The sequence below is a fragment of the Stegodyphus dumicola genome, chromosome 11 (genome assembly GCF_044657685.1).
Source record: "Stegodyphus dumicola isolate Sdum_Otavi_A_Nest chromosome 11, ASM4465768v1".
NCBI classification, from domain to species: Eukaryota; Metazoa; Arthropoda; class Arachnida; order Araneae; family Eresidae; genus Stegodyphus; species Stegodyphus dumicola.
In genome coordinates this window covers 165,113,230-165,132,014 of record NC_140778.1, presented here as the reverse complement: position 1 = coordinate 165,132,014, position 18,785 = coordinate 165,113,230, and positions in this window count along the sequence as shown.

Genomic DNA, 18,785 nt, shown 5'->3' with positions numbered 1-18,785 from the left:
AGAGTATTAAAATATTGCAAAAGGGACAATTGCTCACGCCTCAGATAAAGTGATGGTTCGTTACAGTCAACATATAGGCTCTGCACAGGAGAAGTCCTGAAAGCTCTGAACAAATCCGCAGACCTTGATGGTGAACAGAATCCAGTTTTAACAAAACAGATGACCGAGCGGATCCATAAACAACTGAACCATAGTCCAGTTTAGAGCGGACGAGCGCTCTGTAAATGCGAAGCATGCAGCAACGCTCTGCACCCCAGGAGGTGTTTGCCAACACTTTTAAAATATTTAGTGTTTTTAGACACTTCTTTCTCAGCTTTAAAACATGAGAAAGGAAAGTGAATTTTCGGTCGAACGTCACTCCTAAAAATTTTACTTCAGGCGCAACTGGAATAATTGTACCATTCAAATATAACTCAGGTTCAGGATGGAGACCTCGCTTCCTACAAAAGTGCACGCACACAGTTTCCTGTTTCGAAAAGGTAAATCCCTGTTTGTCTGACCATTCTTGGATCTTATTCAGAGCCATCTGCAGTTGCCTCTCTACATATCTCATGTCTGCTCCTCGACAGCTAATCTGCAGATCATCAACATATAGAGATCCCAAGATGGTGGGAGGAAGTTCTTTTAGTACTGAATTTATTTTTAAACTAAACAGGGTTACACTGAGCACACAGCCTTGAGGCACACCCTCTTCCTGTTCAAAAACATCCGAAAAAACAGAGCCAATTCTTACTTGAAAAGTTCTAGTGTTCAAGAAATTTTGAATGAAAATTGGTAGGTTGCCGCGCAAGCCACTCTCGTGAAGATCCCGGAGTATACCGTATCTCCATGCCTTATCATAAGCTTTTTCAATGTCGAAGAATATCGAGACAAGGTGGCTTCTTCTTACAAATGCTTTTCGAATAGATGTCTCTAAGAGGAGCATGTTATCTACAGTTGTTCTTCCCTTTCGAAAACCACTCTGATAAGGCGATATAATATCATTCTTTTCCAAGAAGTAGACTAGGCGGCTGTTTACCATCTTTTCAAACAGTTTGCAGAGGCAACTCGCAAGGGCAATTGGCCGATAGTTGAAGGGATTCCTTGGATCTTTCCCTGGCTTAGGAATAGGAATGACAACAGCTTTCCTCTATGCACTGGGAAAGGCATGCTCCTTCCACACCCTATTGTAAAGAGTGGCTTTAGCATTTCATAATTCACTCCATCAAGACCCGGAGAAGACCTATGTGTCTGCAATAAAGCACTCCTTAATTCAAGCATAGTAAAGTCTCTATTGTAAGGCTCAGATTTGGAAGAGTTGAATGCGATGGGATTTATTTCAGAGTGCTGCTTCATAGAAAGAAATGCAGGTGTATAGTTTCTGCTGGAAGAAACGGAAGCAAATGTCTCACCAATAGTATTCGCAATTTCTCCTATGGAGCTAATCACTCGGCCATCTTTTTCCAAAAAGGAAAGTGAGTGGTCTTTATATATGCCGCATGCTTTTTGAACTCTTTCCCAAACCCGCTTGCTAGGCGTGGAGGATGTTATTGACGACACATATGAAATCCAGGAATCCCTCTGGCTCTGCCTTCTTACTTTTCGTGCATTTGCTTTGGCTCTTTTAAAGGCTATGAGGTTTCGCAGAGTAGGATATCTACGAAAAATACCCCATGCTTTTTTCTGTTTTTTCAGTGCTTCATGACAGTCGCGATTCCACCATGGTTTTGAATATTTTAGTAGTTTTCCTGATGTTCTAGGAATCGAAAGCATAGCTGCCTGAATAATAGTATTAGTAACAGCTTCAACAGCGTCATCGATATGCGCATCTTCTACCATTTCATCTGTGAGCTCTGCAATGGAAGAAAAGAGTTCCCAGTCTGCCCTGTCCAGTATGAATCGAGGGGATCTCGACATGGGGTTTGCTCCTCTTCGTGCAAGAGACACAAGAATGGGATAATGATCACTGTTGTAAAGATCTTTACCCACATTAAAAGTGCAAAAAGGCAACAGAGATGGTGAACAGATGGCAAGGTCGAAAGCATGGAATGTTTTTGAAGGCTCATGGAAGTAAGTATCTTGCCCATTATTGAGGAGGCAAAGGCTATGATCTTCGATCATCTGCTCAATTTGTCTTCCTCGGCAATTAGTATCCTTACTACCCCAGAGCGGACTATGGCCGTTAAAATCTCCTATTATGATGAAAGGCTCAGGCAGCTGCTCTAAAAGACCATTTAAATCTTGCTGATCAATATGCTCATTTGGAGGCAAATACAGAGAAACGACTGTAAGAACAAAATCAAAATTTGTTTGAGTAGCGACAACTTGGAGGCATGTCGTCAAAGAAAGCACATTTGAGGGATAATCCAGTGAGGTGAGGAGACCTACACCTCCACTGGCACGCTCACCTGCAAGGTTATCCTTCCTGACGAAAAAAAACCTCCGAAGTTTTGCATGGTGTTCTGGTTTCAGATTTGTTTCCTGTATAGCTAAGCACACAGGATGATACGCATTTATAATAGATTTGATGTCAAGCAAATTTCGGTGGAAACCGTGACAGTTCCATGACATGAGGGTGGCCATTATGAATGGTTTTTGTTTTTTCTGTGCTGTTCTTTTGTTTTTCGTGGAAGTAGATGCCTGGGAACTTCTAGACCCTCCTCTAATTCCATAGTGTCTGAATCCGCAGATTCAGAAATCATTTCGTCAAAAGAGCTATTGCTGGGACTTCTGTTTTTATTAATTATTTTGTGACTTTCAATTTTAGGTTTACTTTGAATGACTGTTTCTTTTTTTTGTATTAAATGAGTTGCATTTTCCGTTTTCTTGGTGGATGTGGTTGGTTGGGTTTTATTTGGTTTAGTCTGCGTGCCTATTGATGTTTGGGTGGCAATGCTACGTGTTGTTTTAACTGCACTGGCATAAGATTTGTTTGATTGGAGCTGTGTGCTTTGAACTAGTTTTCTGGCTTCAGCATACGTGATGTTCCTGGTAACTTTAAGAGTCTGTACTTCTTTTTCGGATTTCCATTTTGGGCAGAGGCATGAAAATGCTGGGTGCTGACCCTTGCAATTTATACACGAAGGCGCAGCGGTACAATTTTCCGAATCGTGGCCAATCTGTGAGCATCGGGCGCATGTGAGGCTGCCACGACAAGACGTCTTAGAATGGCCGAAACGCTGGCATTGGAAGCATCGCATAGGGTTGGGAATATAAGGTCTTACAGGACAATTTAAATATCCGGCCTTAATATTCTTAGGCAGATCAGGCGTGTTGAAGGTAAGGATCACGTGTTTCGTATCGATCAACTTACCTTCCTTACGCATCTTGATCCGCCTAGCACCGCAGACATTTTGGTCGGATAGCTCGGAAGCGATCTCTTCTTCAGGAACGTACAGAAGGTCGAATTCCGATATTACGCCACGACAATAATTCAGTGTCTTATGTGCTGTTACAGTGACATTCGCTTGCCCAAGTTTAGTAATCTGAAGTAAAGAAGCAGACTGGGTGGCTGAGTTTGTATCAATAAGCAAGTCTCCGGAGCGGAGACGCTTTATGTTTCTCGGCTCACCAATACAAGACTGGATGTATTTATTTATTACGAAAGGAGACATCTTATGCATTTCGCCAGAAGGACTAGAGATGACTAGGAAACGGGGACTATTGTGATGATTTTTTTTATTTGCATCTGTCCGTAATTTTTTTGCAGAATTTTCAGAACTAGGTTGAGTGACAGGTTGAGTGACTGGTTTAGTAGTAGACGTTTCAGAGCTAGGTTGAATGATTGGTTTATTAGTAGATGGTTCAGAGCTAGGTTGAGTGACTGGTTTAGCAGTATACGTTTCAGAACTAGGTTGAGTGACTGGTTTAGCTGTAGACGTTTCAGAACTAGTTTGAATGACTGGAGTTACCTCGAAATCTTTAATTAAGTAGATATGAGAAGAAGCCATAGTGAAAGAATAAAGATTCGGGTCCGACGGCCCCGCCCACCACGGAGCCCAACAAGGGAACACAGATTCCTGTGTTAGGGCTAGCCGGACCTATACGCAAACTGAAGCCCCACAGTCGGCTTTCCCGAAAGCAGGTACTCCCGAGAGCTTGACCCCAAGCCACTGACACAAGGACTAGTGACCAGCCGATTGACACCCGTGAGGACGACTAAGGTGCCTCCCGTTTAGCTGAAGCAGAGGCCAAAGTAGTGTGTTGGGGACAGTGCCTCGCCCCTCAACTACCAGGACCCTGCTTTCCAGCGACACGGGTCTCCACGCACGGCAAACACGTGGGCAGTTTTCTCGCCACTCGAAGACTAGAGACAAGGGCTGTTCCAGTCTCTCGTGACGAGCCCCAAACTCCGTAGAGAGAAACCACGAGGGAGAAGAGAAGGGAAAAAGTTCCAGCAAAGAGGAGAGGAGACGGAAAATAGGATAGATCACTGGGGCTCCAGGATCGTGACACCCGTCTCATCAAGAAGATGATCCCCTGAAGGGCTAGGGTACCTCGGGATTGCCACACCCGTACTCACAGAAGTGAGCCCCCTGAGGGGTATCCGAGGACTGAAGGGACACTGTCAGGTGAGTCAATACAACGAAGCACAGGGTCGATGACCAGATTGAAGATGAGGCCACTAAGGGGGCATCCCTGCCGTACTCCAGCGTTGAACTCCACTGGGCCAGATATTCCATCACAAGAGGCGAAACAGGTTGTAGAGCCGGAATAAAGATCCTTGACAAGGTAGAGGAAGTCATTTCCGGCACCAGAGGCAGTGATGGCAGCAAAAATGGCAGAGTGGGGAACGGAGCCGAATGCGTCCGCCATGTCAAGTGAAGCAAGGCAGAGATCCGTCCTCATCCTTCTGGCGAGCTGGAATTGTTGAGAGACAAGAAAGTTATGTTCGAAGACTCCATCGTGGGCAAGGAATACCTTTTGACAGGGGCTTAGCACATCATTTGTGGCGATCCAATCAGAGACACGCTTTGCAAGACATCCAGTAAAGAGGCGGGAGATGCAGGAACTCAGTGCGATTGGTCTCCAGTTTCCAAGAACAGATGGAACACCGCCTTTGTAGAGAAGAAAGGAACGGGATGACTTCCAAGATGCAGGAACTTTCTTGAAGTGGAGACAGGTGTTAAATATGTCGCATAGAGTCTTACATTCTGGATCAGCTTCTCTCCAGTGTCTATAGGTAAGTCGGTCGGGGCCCGGTGCGGAGTTTTCGCAGGCTCTCAACTTTGCAAGTACTTTGGTGGGAGTGAACGGAGAGTTGAGTTGAGTTGAGTTGAGAGCAGAATCTGGACACCCGTGCGGCTTGCTAAGACTATTCGGGTCTAGTCCAGGTTCCGCAACTATGGCAACACCTCATGGGGACTATAAGGGCATACGTTGGTCCTGTATACATGCTTACATAGTTCATAGTACATGCCTATATACAAGTAGTTCATAATACATAGATCTCGCTTACATAATACTTGCTTACATAGTTCATACATATACATGCTTACATACGTAGTTCATACATATACATGCTTACATAGTACATAATATATTAAGCCTGCTACATAATACATAATATATTAAGCCTGCTACATAATACATACATAGTAGTTCATAATAATTTTCATTGGTCATAGTACATACATGTTTCAGAATATATACAGTGGGCCGTAATACATACATGTTTCATAATATAAACAATAAAAATAAAAAAATAATAATAAATAAATAAATAAAAAAAAGATAGAAGAGAGAGAGAAGAGAGATTGACAGGGAACTACTCCACACTGCACAAATCTGTTCCCAATTCCTCCAGTTTCTGCATTATCTTGCATATTTTGATGCGAAATGCTGGCTGTTTGATCAGATAACGCTTATGAGAAGTTGCCTATTCCGAAAGCTGTCACTTGTGACAAGTGAAAGTCGTCCTCACGGGTGTCAATCGGCTGGTCACTAGTCCTTGTGTCAGTGGCTTGGGGTCAAGCTTTCGGGAGTACCTGCTTTCGGGAAAGCCGACTGTGGGGCTTCAGTTTGCGTATAGGTCCGGCTAGCCCTAACACAGGAATCTGTGTTCCCTTGTTGGGCTCCGTGGTGGGCGGAGCCGTCGGACCCGAATCTTTATTCTTTCACTATGGCTTCTCATATCTACTTAATAAGAGATTTCGAGGTAACTCCTGTCATTCAAGTCACTCCTGTAACTCAACCTAGTTCTGAAACTTCTACTGCTAAACCAGTCACTCAACCTAGTTCTGAAACATCTACTGCTAAACCAGTCACTCAACCTAGTTCTGAAACGTCTACTGCTAAACCAGTTACTCAAACTAGTTCTGAAAAGTCTACTGCAAAAAAATTACGTACAGATTCAAATAAAAAAATCATAACAATAGTCCCCGTTTCCTAGTCATCTCTAGTCATTCTGGCGAAATGCATAAGATGTCTCCTTTCGTAATAAACAAATATATCCTATCTTGTATTGGTGAGCCGAGAAATATAAAGCGTCTCCGCTCCGGAGACTTGCTTATTGATACAAACTCAGCCACCCAGTCTGCTTCTTTACTTCAGATAACTAAACTTGGGCAAGCGAATGTCACTGTAACACCACATAAGTCACTCAACTATTGTCGGGGTGTAATCTCAGAATTCGACCTTCTGTATGTTTCTGAAGAAGAGATCGCTTCTGAGCTCTCCGAACAAAATGTCTGCGGTGTAAGGCGGATCAAGATGCGTAAAGAAGGTAAGTTGATAGACACGAAACACGTGATCGTTACCTTCAACACGCCTGATCTGCCTAAGAATATTAACGCCGGATATCTAAATATTCCTGTAAGACCTTATATTCCAAACCCTATGCGATGTTTCCAATGCCAGCGTTTCGGCCATTCTAAGACGTCTTGTCGTGGCAGACTCACATGCGCCCGATGCTCACCGATTGGCCACGATTCTGAAAATTGTACCGCTGCGCCTTCGTGTATAAATTGCAAGGGTCAGCAGCCAGCATTTTCACGCCTCTGCCCAAAATGGAAATCCGAAAAAGAAGTACAGACTCTTAAAGTTACCAGGAACATCTCGTATGCTGAAGCCAGAAAACTAGTTCAAAGCACACAGCTCCAATCAAACAAATCTTAATGCCAGTGCAGTTAAAATAACACGTAGCATTGCCACTCAAACATCAATAGGCACGCAGACTAAACCAAATAAAACCCAACCAACCACATCTGCCAAGAAAACGGAAAATGCAACTCATGTAATACAAAAAATAGAAACAATCATTCAAAGTAAACCTAAAACTGAAAGTCACAAAAAATTAATAAAAATAAAAGTCCTAGCAATAGCTCTCTTGACGATATGATTTCTGAATCTGCGGATTCAGACTTTATGGAAGTAGAAGAGGGTCTAGAAGTTCCCAGGCATCTACTTCCACGAAAAACAAAAGAACAGCACAGAAAAAACAAAAACCATTCATAATGGCCACCCTCATGTCATGGAACTGTCGCGGTTTCCACCGAAATTTGCTTGACATCAAATCTATTATAAATGCGTATCATCCTGTGTGCTTAGCTATACAGGAAACAAATCTGAAACCAGAACACCATGCAAAACTTCGGAGGTTTTCTTTCGTCAGGAAGGATAACCTTGCAGGTGAGCGTGCCAGTGGAGGTGTGGGTCTCCTCTCCTCACTGGATTATCCCTCAAATGTCCTTCCTTTGACGACATCGCTCCAAGTTGTCGCTACTCAAATAAATTTTGATATTGTTGTGTCATTTGTTTCTTTGTATTTGCCTCCAAATGAGCACATTTATCAGCAAGATTTAAATAATCTAATAGAACAGCTGCCTGAGCCTTTTATCATAATAGGAGATTTTAACGGCCATAGTCCACTCTGGGGTAGCAAAGATACAAATTGCCGAGGAAGACAAATTGAGCAGATGATCGAAGATCATAGCCTTTGTCTCCTAAATAATGGGCAAGATACGTACTTCCATGAGCCTTCAAGGACATTCCACGCTCTCGATCTTGCCATCTGTTCACCATCTCTGTTGCCATTTTGCACTTTTAGTGTCGGAAATGACGTTTACAACAGCGATCATTATCCCATTTTTGTATCTCTTGCACGAAGAGGAGCAAACCCCATGTCGAGACTCCCTCGGTTTATACTGGACAGGGCAGACTGGGAACTCTTTTCTTCCATTGCAGAGCTCACAGATGAAATGGTAGAAGATGCGCATATCGATGACGCTGTTGAAGCTGTTACTAATACTATTATTCAGGCAGCTATGCTTTCGATTCCTAGAACATCAGGAAAAATGCTTAAATATACGAAACCATGGTGGAATCGCGACTGTCATGAAGCACTGAAAAAACAGAAAAAAGCATGGGGTATTTTTCGTAGATATCCTACTCTGCGAAACCTCGTAGCCTTTAAAAGAGCCAAAGCAAATGCACGAAAAGTAAGAAGGCAGAGCCAGAGGGATTCCTGGATTTCATATGTGTCCTCAATAACATCCTCTACGCCTAGTAAGCGGGTTTGGGAAAGAGTTCGAAAAGCATGCGGAATGTATAAAGACCACTCACTTTCCTTTCTGGAAAAAGATGGCCGCGTGATTAGCTCCATAGAAGAAATTGCAAATACTATTGGTGAGACATTTGCTGCCGTTTCTTCAAGCAGAAACTATTCACCTGCATTTCTCTCTATGAAGCAACACTCTGAAATAAATCCCATAGCATTCAACTCTTCCAAATCTGAGCCGTACAATAGAGACTTTACTATGGTTGAATTAAGGAGAGCTTTGTTGCAGACACATAGGTCTTGTCCTGGTCTTGATGGCGTGTATTATGAAATGCTAAAGCATCTGTCCTATAAGTCACTGAGTGCCCTTCTCACACTTTACAATAGAGTGTGGAAGGAGCGTACTTTTCCCAGTGCATGGAGGAGAGCTGTTGTCATTCCTATTGCGAAGCCAGGGAAAGACCCGAGGAATCCCTCGAACTATCGGCCAATTGCCCTTACCAGTTGTGCTTGCAAACTGTTTGTAAAGATGGTAAACAGCCGCCTAGTCTACTTCTTGGAAAAGACCGTAGACAATATGCTTCTATTAGAGACATCTATTCGAAAAGCCTTTGTCAGAAGAAGTCACGTTGTCTCAATATTCTTCGACATTGAGAAAGCTTATGATAAGGCATGGAGATACTGTATACTCCGGAATATTCACGAGAGTGACTTGCGCGGCAACCTACCAATTTTCATACAGAATTTCTTGAACGCTAGAACGTTTCAAGTAAGGATTGGCTCTGTTTTTTCGGATGTTTTTCAACAGGAAGAGGGTGTGCCTCAAGGCTGTGTGCTTAGTGTAACGCTGTTCAGTTTAAAAATAAATTCTGTATTAAAAGAACTTCCTCATACCATCTTGGGATCACTATATGTAGATGATTTACAGATTAGCTGTCGAGGAGCAGACATGAGATACATAGAGAGGCAATTGCAGATGGCTCTGAATAAGATCCAAGAATGGTCAGACAAACAGGGATTCACCTTTTCGAAACAGAAAACTGTGTGCGTGCACTTTTGTAGGAAGCGAGATCTCCATCCTGAACCTGAGTTATATCTAAAAGGTACAATTATTCCAGTTGCCCCCGAAGTGAAATTTTTAGGAGTGACGTTCGACCAGAAATTGACTTTCCTTTCTCATGTTTTAAACCTGAGAAAGAAGTGTCTCAAAACACTAAATATTTTAAAAGTGTTGGCGAACACCTTCTGGGGTGCAGAGCGTTGCTCCATGCTTCGCATTTACACAGCGCTTATCCGCTCTAGACTGGACTATGGCTCAGCTGTTTATGGATCCGCTCGCTCATCTGTTTTGTTAAAACTGGATCCTGTTCACCATCATTGTTTGCGGATTTGTTCAGGAGCTTTCAGGACTTCTCCTGTACACAGCCTATATGTTGACTCTAACGAACCATCACTTTATCTGAGGCGTGAGCAATTGTCTCTTTTACAATATTTTAATATTTTATCCCAACCTTAACATCCCAATAAGCTGTGCTTACTTGATAATGAATGTAATACACTATTTTAAACACGTCCATCCTCTGTTCCTACTTTTACTTTAAGAGTTCGCCCTGTCATTGAGAAATTTTCCCTCTCTGATATGCACCCCCAAGCAGTACAGGATTTTGAAATTCCAGCTTGGGAAAATTCACGGATTCAGCTCCTTGATGTTTTCAAACATCACGTGAAGGCGAGCACTAACGAGATCGTTTACAGAGAACTCTTCACTGAGCACAGGCACAGATATAGCAGTTATTATCCGATATACACAGACGGATCAAAGTCAAATGATCATGTCGGGATGGCTTTTGTATTTGAAGATTACATTAAGGGCAGATGCCTACACCATGCTTGCTCAGTTCTAACATCTGAACTAATTGCAATATATTATGCTCTTTTGTACATCTCGAAGGTCTGCCACAAGAAGTTCATAGTTTATACAGACTCGTATAGTGCTTTTAAATCTTTGGAAGCTTTTCCCAACACTCAGAATCCTGTGGTAGTAGATGTCCTGAAAATTCATATAAATTTAACTATTCGCGGATATGAAGTCCTGTACTGCTGGGTTCCTGGACATGCTGGAATAAAGGGAAATGAGCTTGCAGATATTGCAGCCAAATCTGCTGATGAACTGACTAGTCGCCTTATCCCTTTTAGAGATATCTGCTGTGTCATCAAGGGAAAAGTCCGGAAAAAATGGCAGCAAATTTGGGATGTTCAGCTTCAAAACAAGTTAAGACATGTAAAACCTAGAATTGAGCATTGGGAATCAACCAAAAATCGTAAGGAGGAAGTTCTTTTGACTCGCCTCAGAATTGGTCACACTCGAGTCACACATAACTATCTTCTCAAAGCTGAAAATGAGCCTGTTTGTTTTAATTGTAATGTTTGTTTATCTGTTCGTCATATTTTAATTGAGTGTCCATGTTTTAATAGTCTTCACCAGAAACATTTTAATAGCTGTGACTTACCTCTCGACCGTTTAATCGGAAGAGAGGTCAATTGTAATTTATTTTATTATTTGAAAGAAACTGGCTTTTATCACCTAATGTAATTTGTATTAAAGATTGTATCTTGAATTTTAAATGTGTGGTTTTAACTTGTGTTTATATGACTTCATCCTCTGGATTTGATACATTTGTCTACTTGTTTTTATTTATTGTATTTTAATTTCATCAATTGTACTCACCCCATCACGTGTTTGGCGCACTATAATCATCTTTGGTTTTGCGCCATAATCTCTCACTCACTCACTCACTCTATGCACTAGTATAACACTGAAATTACACTGTGCAGAACACTTGCACATTTACTTAATTTGTGGCACCGATTACAAGGAAGAAGATATTATATTTTCTATAGGCGAAAATACTCTTCTTTACACTGATATTACACTATGCAGAACACTGATATTGCACTATGCAGAAAACTTGAGCATTTACTTAATTATGGTACTGAATGCAAAGTAGAAAATAATGATATTTTGTATAGGCAAAAATACTCTTCAATACGTACATAAAATTATTACAAAAGAACAGGTATGTAATTATTACAGTAATACCAAGAGCAAACGTTAATTAATGAGAAGACAGTTAATTATCTAAAGCTTCGCTTATAGGATTTGTGAAAATTACACACTTCTTTTATGCTATTATAAATAGAATTATGCAATACAAAATAGTTGTAACTACTTAATATGTCAGTAAATAGGAAACCATAGTAAATGCGTAATTAGCAGTGTTAATTAAACAGTTAGCATTAAACAAGTTTAGAGCTGGCTAGCTATTTAGATCTGGCTATAGAATTTAAAATTATGCAATACAGGATATTTGCAACTGATCAATATGTCCATGAATAAGAAACCAGAGTAAATGCGTAATTAGCAATCCATTAAACATTTTAGTATTAAGCAAATTTAGGGCTAACCAGCGCTTATGAGGTTAATTATTGTCGCTTAAATGTCCTGTTAATGATGAAACCTTTTAAAATCCTACCTTGGCAGATTATTTTTATTCTTTTTTTGTGTTCGATCTGTCCTTCATTTGTACAGGCATCAGTTATTTAATGAGTAATCCATCAGTTATTTAATAATAATGACCGGGAAGACGAGTTTATGCACAGAGAATATTAGCACAGCACACTTAATTATTTACACGTTAATAACACACTTTCCGTAATAAATCCGTATCTCGGAAGTATCTGTAATCCACACTACTTGTGAGAACACTGCTTTACACTATTATGTCACTTGTAAGAAGCACAGTCCCAATTAACTCCTTTTAATTTGCAGCGCACTGCGAAAGAAAGTTCATTCACTACAACTGAAGTCCATTAAATCCGAAAAATTCGTATCTCAGGAACTTATTGTCCGATCTGTTCCAAATTTTTAATCTTGGTAATCGGAAGATGCCACTTGACGATTCCCGTTGGTATTAAGACGATAGATTAATTAACGGCGAAGTTAATCAATCTGCTGATGGAGCTCCACTAGGAAAGAATTCGGCAGGTGCGAATGGCCTTGACGATTGCACGGGGTCGCGTCGGGGGGGTAGCAGATGAATCGCGGCTGCAAAAACTACCGGCGATTTTTGAAAATGGCACTAGACGAAATTAATATTTAAAAATTAATTACTCCGGATTCACTATGACTATGGTATTTAAACTTATATCGTTGTGATCCTCTGAAAACGATCTTTCTAATGATATAACTTGATTGACGCTGCGGTCAGCGTCGGCTTCTTGATGGATGTGAGAAGTTGCCCGTAGATGCACGTTGCGAAAAACGCTGCGGTAAAACGTTAATTACGTCGTAATTAATGATCCAAAGTACTCAGGAACAAAAATTTAATATCGGTGTAATCCTCAGGATGTCAGCTTCATGATGCAACAAATTTTGGCGCTGTATGTGCAAAACTTCCGCTGATATAAATCCAAACTGAGGAGCGACGTGACAACTCGAGGCAGGATACTTCGCTTCACACAGCAAACTGCGCGGCGGCTCCAGTGGGAGAGGAGTCCTCAGCGTGGGCAGGAGGCAACGGCGCACCATCAGAAGGAGTAGATGACGAAGATTGTGGTGGAAAATCCGGCTGTGCTGTCAGGCTGCCCGGAGGAGGGAGAATGGCCGCATTGGAAGAGGGAGTAGACGAAGGACCTGGACGTGTTGGCCTTGGAGCGATTGGAGCAGGAAGAGTGATGGCATTAGATTCCGCATTCCTCTGTTCTCTGAGATGAAAAGCCGTGGGGTTGAGTAGTCCTTTCCTTGAAGGGCAGGAGAACTGGCACCAGTTGCATTTCAACTTGAAGGAAGTGCCGGACGAGATTACGGTGGGCGTTGTCCGGAAGCATGCACGTGTTGAAACTTTGTTGACAAGGAGCTACCGACAAAGTCCACACCACTTCATTTCCGTAGAGATGAGGATCGAATGCTCCTGGAAGAGATGCCTGGTGAGCGACTTCTTCATTCTGGACCAAGACTCGGAGCGAAAGAGCAGGCGGCAGTTCGGCTCCGTGCAAGAGAACACATCGCTGACCGGGAAGACGAGGTGGAGAGAAGAATCACCGGCAGGTGGAGGATGGTCCATGGGGTCCAAATATGGCAGGCGAAGAGGGAGACTGAGAAGAGATATCGTCAGGGAGGCTGTCAGTAGCAAATTCCTCAGCACTTGGGGATGCAGGAGGCGGGGCAGACCGGTGACGACGATACCAGTGAAACCTCAGTTGCTCTTATTCAGGCAGGTCTTCTGGCAGGCGGATCAGATGACGGCAGGTGGTAAATTTGCTGCAGCAGGAACGAGTGAAGAAGCGGGACCGTCTTGGGCAGTATCCTCATTCTGTGTCCTCAGGAATCTTGGAGACATCAGCATCTGGCACAGGAACAGGAGAAAGAACGGAAGCGGCAGGCGTTGGCACTGGTGAGGCGGGAGGGCGGGGCTCTGCTGGACAGGACCCACCTGGAGGCGAAGAGAAAACTTCGGCATAGGTTAACCTTGGTGGAGAGGTAGAAACCGGGCAGGCATGGCCGGCGGCGACACGAGACCTCGTGTGATGGCAGACCGGTGAGTCTTTCGCCTGGAAGGTATCGGAGGGCGTGGCTTCATTAGATGTACCCGAGGAAGACTGTGAAGCAGGCAGGTTATGGGTCCGAAGATGTTTTTTCAATCTCCTGCGTTCCGTGAAGCGTCTACAGCAGACATGGCATGGAAATGGAGGAGGTGCGCGATGTCCAGCAGCGCCGGAGTCTGAGGCAGGCGGAGGAGGAGCAGAAACTGGTACTTCTTTTGATGTGGATGGGCCTGGAGAGGCAGCAGGAACTCCGGGAGTCAAGAAAGTAGTCCGAGCGGGTGATCCTGATTGAATCCTGTCCAAAAGTTGTCGGAGATGACCACTTATGGTAAGCTGTGGACCGGTGGGCGTGACAAAAGCTGCAATATGACGAGTAGGGGCAGCGAATCCGGAGGGCGATGCGCAGGCAGCATTGACTGTTGCGTCCTCAGGGAACTCCTTCCGGTCGTAGAGGTGCTGAATCCAGAGTGGTCATGAGCAGCAAGCTGACTCCTGCATAGGGGCGTTGTCGTCAGCACTTGTGGCAGACGGCGAGTGTGGGCGTCCAGCAGGAACAAGAGAACTTCTTCTAAGGGCGGGACCAGGCAGGGAATCCAAACATCCAGAGGCTTCCTTGAAGTTCAGGGGGCTCCGTCCAGTCGTAAAACGATCTTGGGCAGCCGGGGCATCACCAGCAGGAAGCAGGGAACCTTCAGAGGGCGGCGAACGGGAGCAAGGAACTCCAGTCTCAGACGGAGAACCTGTAGATCTGGCGGGAACTTGAAAATCGCTCCCAGACACGGGACCAGGCGGTGAACCGGAACATCCAGACGCGTCTTGATGGTCCAGGCAGCTCCATCCACCAGTAGAAAAAACTTGGCCCATAGGGGAATCTCCATCGGGAACTAGGGAACTCCTCCTTGAGAAGGGACCAGGGCATCCAGAGGTATCCTCGAATTCCAGGGGCTCCTTCCAGTAGTAGAGTCCTCAAGTTCAGCCAGGGAGTCACCAGCAGCGAGCGGGGAACCTCCAGAGGGCGGTGAACGGGAACCAGGACTTCCAGCAACGGGAGGTGGGCGTGGTCTTAGCCTGGGAGCAGCACGAGGCGGCGACGAAGCCATCATCAGAAAATAGCCACCACTACACCTGAAAAAGTAAAATAGTAGGGCAAAATTAGTGGAAGGTGACTCGGCCTTCGGCGTTCAATCCGCTGAACCGGTGCTATGAGGCTGTCACAGGGACACAAGCAACTAGTCCACCGATTAAGCTGATAAGAACAGAATTTTTTTATTTACAAATTTTACATGCCATTTTACAAGAATATTGAGAGACCATGGCACGTCTTTCAATAACGCACGCAGTGCGGTTTGCTGATACATAATGGATATTTGAAGTTGCTTAAGATATATAGACAGTGATAAATACAGAGGAATGGATATAATCGGTATGTACATGGTGGAAAGTGGCGCATTTTGACATACAAAAAAAAACACAGAAATAGTCTATTTGCAGGTACAGTCAATTGAGAAGAAGGAAGAATGCGGATAAGAGTCCAGTGTAGGAGTAAAGTCTAGGAACAGTTGAGTAGACTTATTGTTGCTGGGGATTCGGCTGCGATACTTGAGGTGTTCCAGTTATGTGCTCTATGTAGATGTCTCTCGAGACGCGTATTGTGTCGCTGACGATCATCTTGCGCATCATGCTCGCATACTTCTTACTGCAGCTTCGTCGTACGAAGCGGTCATATTTTGGGTCCCAAGAACCTAGGGAGCCAACAACAGCCTCCACACGGACATCATCATAGCGTTGGCGGAGGACAAGTGGAGCGTACTTTTGTTCCTTAACAAGACGGGCACGGTCAAAAGCCTCCAGCCGGTTCTCGAAAGGAACAGTGATGTCGACAATGATTGCCGAGGGGTCTTTGGTAAGGAGGAGATCCGGGCGTAGATTCTGATCAGTGACACGCTGGTTCTCGGCCTCGATGTTCCATCTGTAGGCAGCTGCATTCTTAATCCTCTCCACGATGTGATTGTGGCGGAGTTGGTAGAGTCGACTGTAACGCATGCAATGCCCAAGCACATGAGGGAGCGTTTCAGAGGCATGAGGGCATCGACGGCAGCCTTTGTGACCTTGGAATAGCCGGCGAACAGCATTGAGTTGCACAAGGTTCAGCCTGGCACGGTGGACAAATCGCCAGTCCGCAAACCTTGTATACGTGCCTTCCCGAAAGAAATGACAGCTGGCCTTTGCAGCGGCGGCACACTCAATAGCCTTGCCTTGGCTGGGGAGTGCGATAAGCCTCTCGGTCCTAGTTTTTCGGAAGGATGATCTGAGAGTGCGAAAAACTTGGAGACGATTGCTGGGCAGGATGGTGGAGCTGTCGAAAAGCAGGGAGGCAGAGCGTGAGGACTGGATTAATCAGCGAACATCGAGGCGTCGAGAAGCAGAACGAGCATTCGTCCAGGTGGAGACACAGGGGTTGCTGGACAGGCGGAAGGCATCCTCGTTGTGGCCAGAGAAAGTTGGCAAAATCATCTGGTGAGGGGGCTCTTTTCAGGCAAGCCTTCACAAAATCTTCGAGGTCGTCCCAAGCGAGCGTCTGGACTCGTGAGTCACGGGAGGTGAGAAGCTTAAAGGCTCCGTCAACAAGCGCGATATCCGAGTCCTCAGCTGCAAGGGGGACACCAAAGCAGGCAGACTTGGAATCACCATACAGGATCTCATTGGCCCCTTCAGGTGGGAGTGAAAGCGTAGCCTTGAGGTGAGGACGGATGAAGTTGTCGAGGCGGGTCCAGGCTGTCTTCTTCAGCTTGCCAATGCGCATGTCGAAACTTAGTGGAGGATAGAAGAATGCCTTGAGGGCGTCGATGCGTTGCCAAGGCGCAAGACGGGAGTCAAGGATGGCCTTGGCAAAGCGTAGATAGCCGTCGAGGACAGATCCGTCGTCAGGTAGCTGAAATCCAATGGGCTTGCCAAGAAAAGTGCCGCTGTCTCCATTCGCAAGTGTCCGGATGGGCTCCCCTTGGATGGTGAAGGAGGACGGGCGGGTACCAACAGGCCGTGACCCCGAGAAGTGAAGAGAGAAGCACTTGTCAGGATTGAATTTCAGGGCAACTTTTGCGGCAAGCGTGCAGGCAACGTTGATAGAAGATTGGAGTTCTTCTGGAGAGTCCGCCATTAACAGGAGGTCATCAGCATAAGCAAGGACCCTATGAGCAGAGGATTGGCCCTGAATCGAGCGAATGATCGGATCAATAGCAAGATTAAAGAGCAACCCACTCAACGGATATCCTTGTCTGACACCTGAAGTAAAGAGGATGGGATCCGAGAGGCCTTCGTTGGTAATGAAGCAGGTCGAAGACTCGCGGTACAAAGAAGAGATTATGGCAGTCAGTTGATCACCAGTCCCAGCAGCGCGGAGAGCAGAAAAGATGGCCTGATGAGGGATGGAGCCGAATGCATTAGCCAGATCGAGTGAGGCAATGCAAAGGTCATTACCGGAACGTCGGGCGTGGAGGAAGCGTTGTTCAAGAATGAAGTTGTTCTCGAACACACCATCAAAGGGGAGGAAACCCTTTTGACAGTGCGAGAGAGCATCGTTGGAAATGATCCATCTGGTGAGGCGTTTGGCAAGGCATCCGGTGAACAGCTTCGCAATGGTGGCGCTGAGTGCAATGGGCCTCCAGTAGTGAAGGAGGCGAGGATCACACTTCTTGAAGATAAGAACAGAAGACTGCTTCCAGGAGTCCGGAACACGGCGAGCATAGAGACAGATGTTAAATATTGTGGAAAGGATGTCTCCATCAGGGTCGACAGAGCGCCAGTGGTGGTAGGTGAGGCGGTCAGGCCCAGCAGCGGTGTTTTCACAGGCACGTAGGTGGGCAGCGACCTCAGCAGGCGTGAAGGGTGACATGTCGACAGGAGCTGGAGCAGGAACGGAGGGAGTGTAAAGACTGTCATCAACAGGAAAGCAGGAAGGAGCGGAGGAAAAGAATTCTTCGATCTCAGCCTTTGGGAGAGGACAGCGTTGAGATTCACCTTCAACAAGGAGGCGAACCGCACGGCGTCGATTCCGTCGGTAGAGGCGTTAGAGCTCAGTCGGGTTGTCCTTGATGTTAGCCAAGATGTTGGAAGGAAGGGCAGCGGAGTCACGGGGAGTCAACTTCACAGCGAGGGAGGTGGTGGCGATGATTTCATCCAGACAATCCTGGAATTTTCTCCATTGTGAGTGTGACGAACCGTCCCCACATTCGAGAAGAGTATCTTTGAAGGCAGACAGAGAAGGAGGAAGGTCTCTAGTGAAAGGGAACAGGGGTGGCACAGGAGCGTTGTCTTGCAGTCCATCAACATGGACGACATAGTGCAGTGGAGGATCCGCAGTGGCAGAAGAAGTAGGTGTGGAAGGAGTCAGTAGCGGAGGATCTACCTGGTTAGAGGTGGCATCAGCAGACGGTACAGACGCAGGAGGAGGCAGTGGAGGAGAGACCATCAGGCAGGAAGTGGCGGCAGTAGTTGGTACTGGAGAAGAGGCAGCAGTGGAGGAGGAGACATCAGCAGCAGGTGAGGCGGAGACGGAAGCATCAGGCGTGAGGTGGCGCTGGTCACGGTGGCGACGTCGGCGTGTGGATGGAGGAGCGGAGAGCGTGGTATCCGACGGGATGCGAGTGCGTTCCCTACTGTGGAGAGCTTCATGATTCAGAAATCCCCACGTGTGGGGCAGGAGAAA